General features: G+C 38.6%; 1 pseudogene; it reads left to right on the top strand.

Annotated features, from left to right (window-relative positions):
- Positions 1 to 788: 788 nt before the first annotated feature.
- LOC103254289 lies at positions 789 to 1,401 on the top strand (annotated as a pseudogene).
- Positions 1,402 to 10,665: the final 9,264 nt, after the last annotated feature.

Consider the following 10,665-nt stretch of genomic DNA (forward strand, 5'->3'; position numbering starts at 1 on the left):
TGGAATCATCTGAAAAGGCTTTGAAATAACACTTACCCCGGCCCCTCCCATTCACATCAGAAACTCTGGACATGTATGAGCGCTCCTGTTCCCTTACATTCTGATCATCACTGGGCAGTACCAGATGTTTGGATTTTTGTCTGCCTCAGGGTATGCTGTGGTGTCTCCTGGTTGTCTTAACTTGTCGTTTGCCATGTTCTAATGAGGGTGTGTACCTTTTCATACGTTTCAACCATTTCTGCTTCCTTTTTTGTTATTCCTCTGTTTCTATCCCTTGCTAATTTTCTCCCATTGGGTTTGTTGGACATTTCTGTGTTAATTTGTAGGAAATCTGGATCTAGTCTGGATATTAACCCTTTTAAGATTAACCCTCTTATGAGTTGCAAATAGCTTCTCCCAGTCGGTGACTTCTCTTTTTTGGTTTAAATTCAGCAGAAAATTTTGGTTGAATATCGATATTTAATGTCTACATTATCAGTCCTCTATCTGTTGTGTATTTTATGATATGGATAGTTATCGCATTCATGTCAAAGCTGTTAGTAGACACTATTTTTTTAATCAATTATCTGGGACAATATAAAGGACAGTTTTTAAAAAAAAATAAAAGTCATCAAAATAACATTTGCCTCTGTCTCTTTTGGGACAGTATATTTGTTGGTCTTAGACTATACCACTGAGACACTATTTTTGAAAAATTAAAGTAATACATGCACACACATATATATAGTAGTAAAAAGTTCAAACAGGACAAAAAGTCATAAAATGGTGGCTTAAAATTTCTTTTGCCTTTCGCTGCGGCGGCCGCAGCCATGAGTACGCTCAGGCTTCAGAAGAGGCTTGCCTCCGGTGTCCTACGCTGTGGCAAAAAGAAGGTCTGGTTGGACCCCAATGAGACCAATGAACGCGCCCATGCCAATTCCCGTCAGCAGATCCGGAAACTAAGCAAAGATGGGCTGATCGTCCGCAAACCCGTGACTGTCCATTCCCGGGTTCGATGCCGGAAGCCGGAAGAACACCTTGGCCCGCCGGAAGGGCAGGCACATGGGCATAGGTAAGCCAAAGGGGACAGCCATGCCCGGGTGCCCGAGAAAGTGACCTGGATGAGGAGGATGAGAATCCTGCGCCGGCTGCTCAGGAGATACCGTGAATCAAAGATCGATCGCCACATGGATCACAGCCTCTCCCTGAAGGTGAAAGGGAATGTTTTCAAGAACAAGCGGATCCTGGTGGAACACATCCACCAGCTGAAGGCAGACAAGGCGCGCGAGAAGCTCCTGGCGGAGCAGGCTGAGGCCCGCCGGTCTAAGGCCGAGGAAGCGCGCAGGCGCCGTGAAGAGCGCCTGCAGGCCCAGAAGGAGCAGATTCAAGACTCTGTCCAAAGAGGCGGAGACCAAGAAATAAGGCTCCCGCCCTCGTCTGTACATAGTGGCCTCGGTGGCTGCAAATACAGTTTTCCTGCTTGTCTCTCTGCCTCTTGAAAAGTTCCTAGCTGCTCGGTGGGTCTTAACTGTTCAGAGGCCCAGAGTGCACCACACCCACGACTGGGACGCAGGCCTTTGCCTTGAGTCCCTGTCTTATTTCTCTCTTCTGCTAAAGGTCGGGTTCCTGCCCTTCCATCCTGGGAGGTGCGTTTTACCTTGTTTTGGTGAGATGTGGGGAGGAATGAATGGCTTCTGCCCAAGCCTCCAAAATACTGTGTTTCAAAACTGCACAGCATGAGTGGCACCTAGGAAGTCTCCAGGTGTTGGCTGGGACCAGATGGGACGTTGTTGGGGGAGCCATGTTCTTTTAAAAAACAGGAAATGCTTGGCATGCTTATGCTTCTCGACTTAATCCTCCTCCCTGGGACTCCAGAACAGTGGGGCTTCCAGCTGCTGCCAGTCCAGAAGCCCAGACCCTAGCTTTAGCTACTACCACCATAAACAGCTTTATTGACGCAAAAAAAATTTTTTCTTTTATTTTTCAAGTCTCCCACCGAAAGGTAACAGTTTCTTATGCATCTTTTGAGGGAGATTTTCATGTATCTTTTAACATATGTCCATAGGTCCTCATATTAGTTTCCTGTGGCTGCCTGAATAAATTGCTGTAAACTGTGCAGCTTAGAACAATATAAATGTTTTCTCTCAGAGTTCTGAAGGCCGACAATTCAAGATCAAGGTGTTGGCAGGGCAGTGTCTCTCCAGCCTCTGGTGGCTCCAGGCATTCCCCAGCTTGTGGTTGCAACACCTCCATCTCTGCCTCTGTTTGCAATTGCCTTTGCTTCTCTCTGTGTTTCTCCTTTGTGTGTGTCTTATAAGGACACAGGGTATCTTATAAGGTGACGTGGTGTGATTCTTAAGCACGCAGACCCTGGGACCAGACTGGTTCAAACCCCAGCCCTAATACTGACCAGTGGTGTAACCTTGGACTGCTACCTAGCTGTTCCTGCCCTGGTATTAAATGGTGGTTATGTATAGTGGCTTAACAAGGGTGAAGTGGGTGGAAAGGTTCTAGTATATATTATTTGTTGAGTATTTGAGTACTTCACATCCAGAACTCAAAACAGTGCTGGCAAGAGGATGACATACATAAATGGCGGCAAACCAGATTTACACAAATGGCATCATACTCTCCATCCACCAACGACATGTGTGCATTGTGATCAAATCTGCAGTCGTGTGTGTGTGTTTTCTTAAGACTTTAGTTCAGTGTTGATTGAAATTCTTTTCTTCACTTCATAGTATGTCCTGAAATCTGACTGGGCGCAGTGACTCACCCATGTAATCTCAGTGCTTTGGGAGGCAGGGGTGGGAGAATCACTTGAAGCCAGGTATTTGAAACCAGCCTGGGCAACATAGCAAGACCCAGTCTCTAATATATATATATATATATATATATTTTAAAATTTGCAGGTCATTATGGTGTACACTTATAGTCCCAGCTACTCAGGAGGCTGAAGTGGAAGGATCGCTGGAACCCAGGAGTTTGAGACTGCAGTGAGTTATGATCATGCCACTGTACTCTAGCCTGAGCAACAGAGGGAGACTGTCTCAAAACAACAACAACTACAAATAGTATATTCTAAAATCTTTCCACATCAGCACATGAAAACATAAGACCAGGCCAGGCTTGGTGACCCACCTGTAATCCCAGCACTTTGGGAGGCCAAGGTGAATGGATTACCTGAGCCTGTGGGTTTGAGACCAGCGCAGGCAACTTGGTGAGAACTCGACTCTACAATAAAAAAATAAAAAATTAACCAGGTGTGGTAGCGCGTGCCTGTAGTTCCAGTTACTTGGAAGGCCAAGGCGAAAGAATCACCAGAGCCCAGCAGGTTGACACTGGGGTGGCCATGAGCGTGCCACTGAAGTCCAGTCTAGGTGATGGAGTGAGATTCCAACTCAAAAAAGAAAGAGAGAGAGAGAGAGAGAGAGAGAGAGATAGAGAGAGAGAGAGAACATAAGACCTGCATGGAATTTCAAACTCCTTACTATTATCACTTCTCTATTGTGTCAATTAATATTCCAGCCACTTTAAATTCATTATTTTTTCTAAAAATCAAAAGTACTCCCATTTTGTGGATAAATAAGTAGAGGCTCAGTGAGGTTAAGGAACTTGCCCAATGCCACCCAGTTAGAGTGGTGGTTCAGCCCAGTATTGTCTGTTTCTTTGCTTGTTCCACTGTCCCGCTGTCTTTCCTATTCCATGATGTTTGTGTTTTTGCCATGCCCTTGAAGATATTTCTCAGAGTTATGACAGCCTCAACAAGAATAGTCTCCTTGTTCCTAAACACCAGCATTATGATGCAATACACTAACAAGATGTGTGCAACATGACCAAATCTGCAGTGATGTGTGTGTATTTTTAAGATTTTGGTCCAGTGTTGCCTGAAATCCTCTCAAAGCCACAGCCGACTCCTTGCCCCTCAGCCTGTTTCATAAATTTGATTTCTCAATATCACAGATACCTTCTTTTTTCTAGCTGGCCAACTCCTTTTTGCTAGTGGAGCACAGACCCAGTCACTCCTTACAGAGCTGCCCCAGGCCCTAGAAGACTTCCTGTTATGTTTGATGAGTAAGGATGAACTGTAAGAAGCTTGCCTTTCTCTTCCTTCTGAAAGCAGAAGTAATTCTTACCCAGATGTCCAATTTTGTCACTGGTCAAATTGTAGGGCCTTAACTCTTTTTTTTGGTAAAGATGGGATTAATTATAGAATGATTGTTTAGCTCATGCATTCTTTTCTTTACAGAACCTCAATTAAGTGAGAAGTCTGGGTCATAGGGGATGCTGGTGACCTGAAATCTTTGATGAACTAGACACCTTCTTTTTGTATCAATCTTTGTTGATACCATTCTAAAATTATTCTAGGCTAGGCATGATGGCTCACGCCTGTAATCCCAGCACTTTGGGAGGCCAAGTCAGGAGGATTGCTTGAGCCCAGGCGTTTGAGACCAGTCTGGGCAACAAAGCGAGACCCTGTCTCTGTAAATAATAATAAATACAATTATTCTAAATTGTCTTCAGAAAATTGATTTTTAAGTTAGTCCTGCAGGATTTTGGTGCTATTTATTATTCATATTATTATTTTTAATATGAATTAAAAATTAAAACAACTGGCTTGATGTGGTGGCTCTCACGTATAATCCCAGAACTTTGGGAGGCTGAGATGGGAAGATTTCTTGAGTCCAGGAGTTCGAGACCATCCTAGGTAACATGGGAGACCTCATCTTTACAGAAAATCAAAATATTAGCCGGGCATGGTGGCACATGCCTGTAGTCCCAACTACTTAGAGAAGACTGAAGCAGAAGGATCATCTGAGCCTAAGGAGATTGAGACTTTGGTGAGCCATGATCTGTGCCACTGCACTCCAGCCTGGGTGACAGAGTGAGGACCTGACTAAAAAAAAAAAAAAAAAAATCTAATAATATTGAATGTTGATCAGAACGTAGAGAAACAGGATACAAGTCCTCCTAGATGTATATGTATCAACCACTGAATATGTATCAACCACTGAAGTTTACTTAACCACTGACTATGTATCAACCACTGAAGTTTACTTAAAATTTGATTTAAATAAAAGAAATTGTGGACCTAAGCTTATTTTATTTAAGTATCCCATCCAGCTAAAAGAATGTTCATATGGTGCTTGATAAAGGTACTTGAAATTATTTTGAAAATGTTAGATTTGGTGATAATAGAAAACAGTCTAAGTTTAATAACTTTCCACCCTGGTGGCAATTGAATATTTAGGCTGCAAACTCTGACAGAGAAATATTGACTTAGAAAAATGCTTGACCTTTGAAAGGGAAATTTATAGGTCGGAGTAATTCCAGTCATGGCCAACAGATGGCACCAAACCGTTTCCAAAGTTTTGCTTTACTCAAGCATTTACAACTGTATTTCCGTGCGTTTACGAGTTATTTTCTCTTCTTCTGAAAAAGAAATCTTGGTAAGTAAAAAGGCTTTTATGACTTTTTTAAGTTGTGGCGCAAGTGCTTCAAATGAGCAAGAAAATGCTAATGATTATGTAGGAAATTGGTCATGTTTCTTTGAAGTTCTTGCCTAGTGATTTGGGAAATGTTTTCTTTTTTTAATGTTGCGAATGTCCTTTGAATTTCATAAGAGAGATAAAAAGTAGCGTGTCTTTATAGCTATCTTGAAAAGATAGAAACAACTAGCACTTCTAGTGATAGTTAAGAAAAAAAAACATGTTCTGCTCTGGTCTGCGAGTTTCTCTTTTTACCTTTCTCTAGTTACTTGTTTTACTTAACATTGAACAGTAATTTATAACCACTGACACAGCACCTATGTGTGTATATATTTTTATACCAGACATGCGCTCTGTTGTCACTTGGTACTCTAATAGTGGACTGGTCAGTATCTCACTAATTCATAAGCTTTTTAAAAGCAGAGATTATGTCAGTCCCATTCACATTTCTCTCCCCAGTGCCTTGTGCCTAGCATGGCGCCGGCACAAAAGTAGACTCTGAATAAACATTTATTAAGCGGAGGGCGGGGAGGGGGGGGAAGGGATGGCAGAGACCAAGCCCTTCATAAGCTTGAACCTGGCATTGTGCCTCCAAATTGCCTTTTTCCAGGTCTCTCACCTTAAATTTCACAAATGTAACAATGTTTCTCTTGCTTATTTGTTGACTTGAACATATGCTCTTTCCTCTCTTACCTCACTTATTTTTTTTTCTGATCTCCTCTTTCTTGTTTTAATCTTTATAGGTCTCATCCATCATTGTTTTTTTCTGAAATAGAGTCTATTTCATCTTCTTTTCCCTCTCCCTTTTCATTGGATGTATTTTTTTAAAAATCAGCAGCTTTGACCTGTTATCTCTTTTTGGTTCCTTTAAAAAACTGGGTTCTCAAATTTTCTGCTCTTATCTTCACTCTTTTTTCTCTGTTTCCTGCCTTAAATAAAAAAATTACTGGCTTGTTCATTAAGTGTATACCCTAGGAACTGCTTGAGTGTATGAACACTCTTAGAGGAATATTTGTGTTTTTATGACAGGGTGTTAACAGGACAGCTGATCAACTTTTTCACATGGTGGCTGAATTTCAGTCCCCTAAACACAGACACCCATCTACCCCGCAGGTGAGTTCTCAGCAGTGAATGTCAGTTACCTATCGTTTTGTGGAAGAAGCTCTCTATCTTCATATTTTTTTATATTTGCATATTCCAAATAGAAACTGGGTGCAGTGGGCTCATGCCTGCAATCCCAGTCCTTTAGGAGACCAAGGATTGCTGGAGTCCAGGAGTTTGAGACTAGCCTGGGCAGCACAGCAAGAACTCGTCTCTACAAAAATAAAAGTAAAAAAACAAAAACCAAAAACCCCACCCTAAATAGTACAAGCATGTTTCTTTAAATATAAAATATTTTCTACATTAGCTATATTTAAAGACTACTCTTGAATTGTCTTAAGACAACTTTTTCAGATTATAAAAGATGTTCAAATTTAGAAATTTTAAAAGCATTTGAAAGTATAAAAAGAAAAATTAAATTCATCTATAATTCAGAGACCCAGAGATAACCACTATTATTATCATTTGGCATATTTCTTCACATTCTTTTATACCTTAGACTTTTGTACCCAAGACTTTTTACCTCTGATATAGCACTTATGTGTTTATAGGTTTTTATTTTTATTTTATTTTTTTAAAGTTGGGGTCTTACTCTGTCGTCCAGACTGGAGTGCAGTGGCAGGATCATAGCTCACTGCAGTCTCCTGGGTAGCTGGGACTACAAGTATGCACCATCATGCCTGGCTAATGTTTTGACTTTTTGTAGAGACGAAATCTCACTATGTTGCCCAGGCTGGTCTCAAACTCCTGAATTCAAGTAATTCTCCTGCCTTGGCCTCCCAAAGTGCTGGGATTATAGGCATAAGCCACCACACCCAGCCTAGATGTTTTTGTAAGTAGAACCCCCCTGCTACTTGGTACTATAGTCGTTTATTGGTTTGTATTACAACCTATTTGTCAGGTTTTAATCACATTTTACAAAATTAGAGTCCTATTATATATACAATTTTGTATTTTATTCACTTAGCATTATATTGTAGTGTTTTTTTTCAAAGTGCAGTGTTTGTGGTTGCATTTTATTTCATGTTGTGGGTATATCATAATTGCTTTAACCATTGTCAACATAAGACATTCTGATTTTTTCAATTTTTTTATCATGAGTATCATCACAATAATATTTTTGTGTATATCTCTGATTAAGTCTTCGGAAAATTCCTAAAGGTGAATTGCTAAAATAAGAGAAGGTATATTTTTAAAGAAATATATGTAAATTACCAAATTACCCTTTAAAAAGGTTTTACTAACTTTTCATTCCTGCTTAAGTATTAGAGTTCTTGTTTTTGTTTCTACCTACTAATACTAGATATTATTTTTTGAATTTTCCCAATTTAGTAGGTTAAAAAAATCATACATTTAAAAGATATTTTGATAAACAAAAATTCTCATTTGACTCATCTTTTTATGCTTAAATGTCTTACAGCAAAAATTATAGACATTCTGAAAACCTATTCCTAAATTCTTTTCTCTCGATCTCTAAAAAAGTACATTTTTCTAAATAGTCGCATAACATTATTAAAAATTAAAGTTTATTTCTTAATAGCATCTAATAGATCATCCATTTTAGTATCTTCCTTACTACTAAATACCTTTTATGCAGTCTGTCTAACTGAGATCAAATCCAAGATTACCACTTTTATCTAGATGTTATGTGCTATTTTGTTTTAAGATGCATTTCTTTTTTTGTGAGGCTAGACATTAGTCATACTATTGGTTATTGATATTTTTGTAAATTATCTGAGCAAATAATATGCTGTGCTTGATTTTGAATGTTGAAATGCAGGTAAAAACCAAGAGGAAAATAAAACTCCCTTATAACTTCACTATGCAGAGATAATCACTGTTAATGACTTGGTGTGTATCTTACTAATTTTTCCACATATATGTATACATACTTTGGTGCTTTTGTATAAGCTGCTTTTTGTCACTTATGTATAGATAGTGGGGGAAAAAAATATATATATATATTTTTTGAGTTGGAGTCTCACTCCATCGCCCAGGCTGGAGTGCGTGGCATGCTCACGACCACCCCAGCGTTGACCTGCTGAGCTCCATGATCCTTCTGCCTCAGCCTTCCAAATAGCCAGAGCCCACTATCACGTCCGGCTAATTTATTTTTATTGTAGAGATGAGGTCTCGCCAAGTTGCCCTGGCTGGTCTCCGACCCATGATCTCAGGCCATCCTCTCACCTCGACCTCCCAAAGTGCTGGGATTACAGGCTTGAGTCACTGCACCTGGCCCCCTGATTTTTATTATTTTTAAAAGCTATATGGTAATATTTAATTTTATCATAATTTATTTGACAACCTGCTATTTTTGGCCAATTTGATTTCTTTTTAAAAAAATAATTATGCTGATCATTTTATTGTATTCTTTTACTCGTGCTAACAGTATCACAATTGTTTGTCTTGGGTTTTCCACATAGACAATCTTATAATCTAAAAATAATAATTTTATTTCTCAATTGCAATATTTCTTTCTGTCATTTCCCCCTCCTTATTACAGTGGCTAGAGCTTCTAGAAAGAACCGTGTTAATTCTTGACACTGACTTTAAAGGGAATGCTTTGGGACGAGATATTGGTTGAAAGTTACATATTTGAGATTATCAAGTTTTCAAAGTGTCTTTTAAGTATCTAGTTCAAAATTGTCTTTTAATGAAAGTTGAGTGCTGGATGAATTTTATCAAGTTAATTTTTAACATTTGAGAAGATGCTCATCTGTTTTTCTCCTTTGACCCACCCATGCAAATTACTGTCATAGATTTGCTTGTAATAGACCATTTTTGTAATCTCAGAAACCTCTTAATTACTCATTGTGTTGTTCTTTCAGGACACAGCTAGATTGATTGGGATTTCTTCATTATGCGTTTTTACCTCTCCCCCACAGGTGACTGAAATTTATATTTTTTATTTGTGTTTTCTAAAAATTACTCTTAATTTTATAAAACACATACTTACACTTATATTTTCCTAACATCAACTTGAGTTAATTGGTATCTCTGTCTTCCTGTCAATCAGGCAAGGATCTTAATGTGTTTTTAGTGTACTCTACCCATTCCCCCATCTGCCAACTCTCGTTATCATTGACAGTTTTAACTCTAGATTTGTATTAATTTTTTTGTCATCAATACTTACTGAGATTTAACATTAATTTCTCTACTTTTTTTTTTTTTTTTTTTACTAAATGTTCTTTCTTGCATCCTGTATTTTTTTGGAGTCAATTTCCTTTTAGAGAAGAGGCCCCATCCTCTGGAAATTCAGATATGGTTCTGTCTTCCATGTCTTTTAGCGTTTCTATTGCATATTTCATCTCTGGCCTCCTGTAATGAATTTTGGGAAAATTTCCCTTCTTGATCTTATCTCTTAATGGTTTCTCATCAGTTACACCATCTGCAGTTCAACTCATCCAATAAGTATGCCATTCCAATGACTATGTTTTTAATTTTCATGATTCCAGCAGATATTCTATGAAAAACTTGCCCATGGCTGGTCTTTCTGTCATGAAGCTTCCCTTTTCTCTTCTTTCTCTAATAAACTTTGTTTGAAAACTTTGCTGAATGCTCTAAAAAAAAAATCTTCATGATTCCTACTTCATTTTTTTTTTTATAATCTTGCGTTTTTCTGAGGCTATCCATTATAAATGGCTTTCTGCTCTTTTATTTCTGTTTTGTGGGTGTTAACTTCTCGCATATCTTGAGTTTGGTTCTCTTCTGTTACAGTGTTTGCTTTCTGCAGTGTCATGCTTCTTGATTGTGCAACCCAAATTGTGTTTCAGGTTCCTTGTAGAAGTGTTTGTTGATCTGTTTTTTACCACCTGTTTGTTGGGATGGTGGATCAAATCAATCTGTGTTCGTCTTCTTCTGCTGCTGTTGTTAACAAATGACCTGTTGTTTTATATATGTGTGTGTGTGTGTGTGTATATATATATATATATATATATATATATATATATATATATACATATATATATATATATAAAATCTTACGGGGCAGAGGTCCGACACAAGTTTTCTTGGGCTAAAAAATCAAAAACAAAAATGGGGAAATTGGTAAGGTCACATTTTTTTTTGGAGACTCTAGGAGAGAATCCATCTATTT

Source organism: Carlito syrichta, unplaced genomic scaffold (genome assembly GCF_000164805.1).
Source record: "Carlito syrichta isolate Samal-C Ts95f unplaced genomic scaffold, Tarsius_syrichta-2.0.1 Scaffold274131, whole genome shotgun sequence".
NCBI classification, from domain to species: Eukaryota; Metazoa; Chordata; class Mammalia; order Primates; family Tarsiidae; genus Carlito; species Carlito syrichta.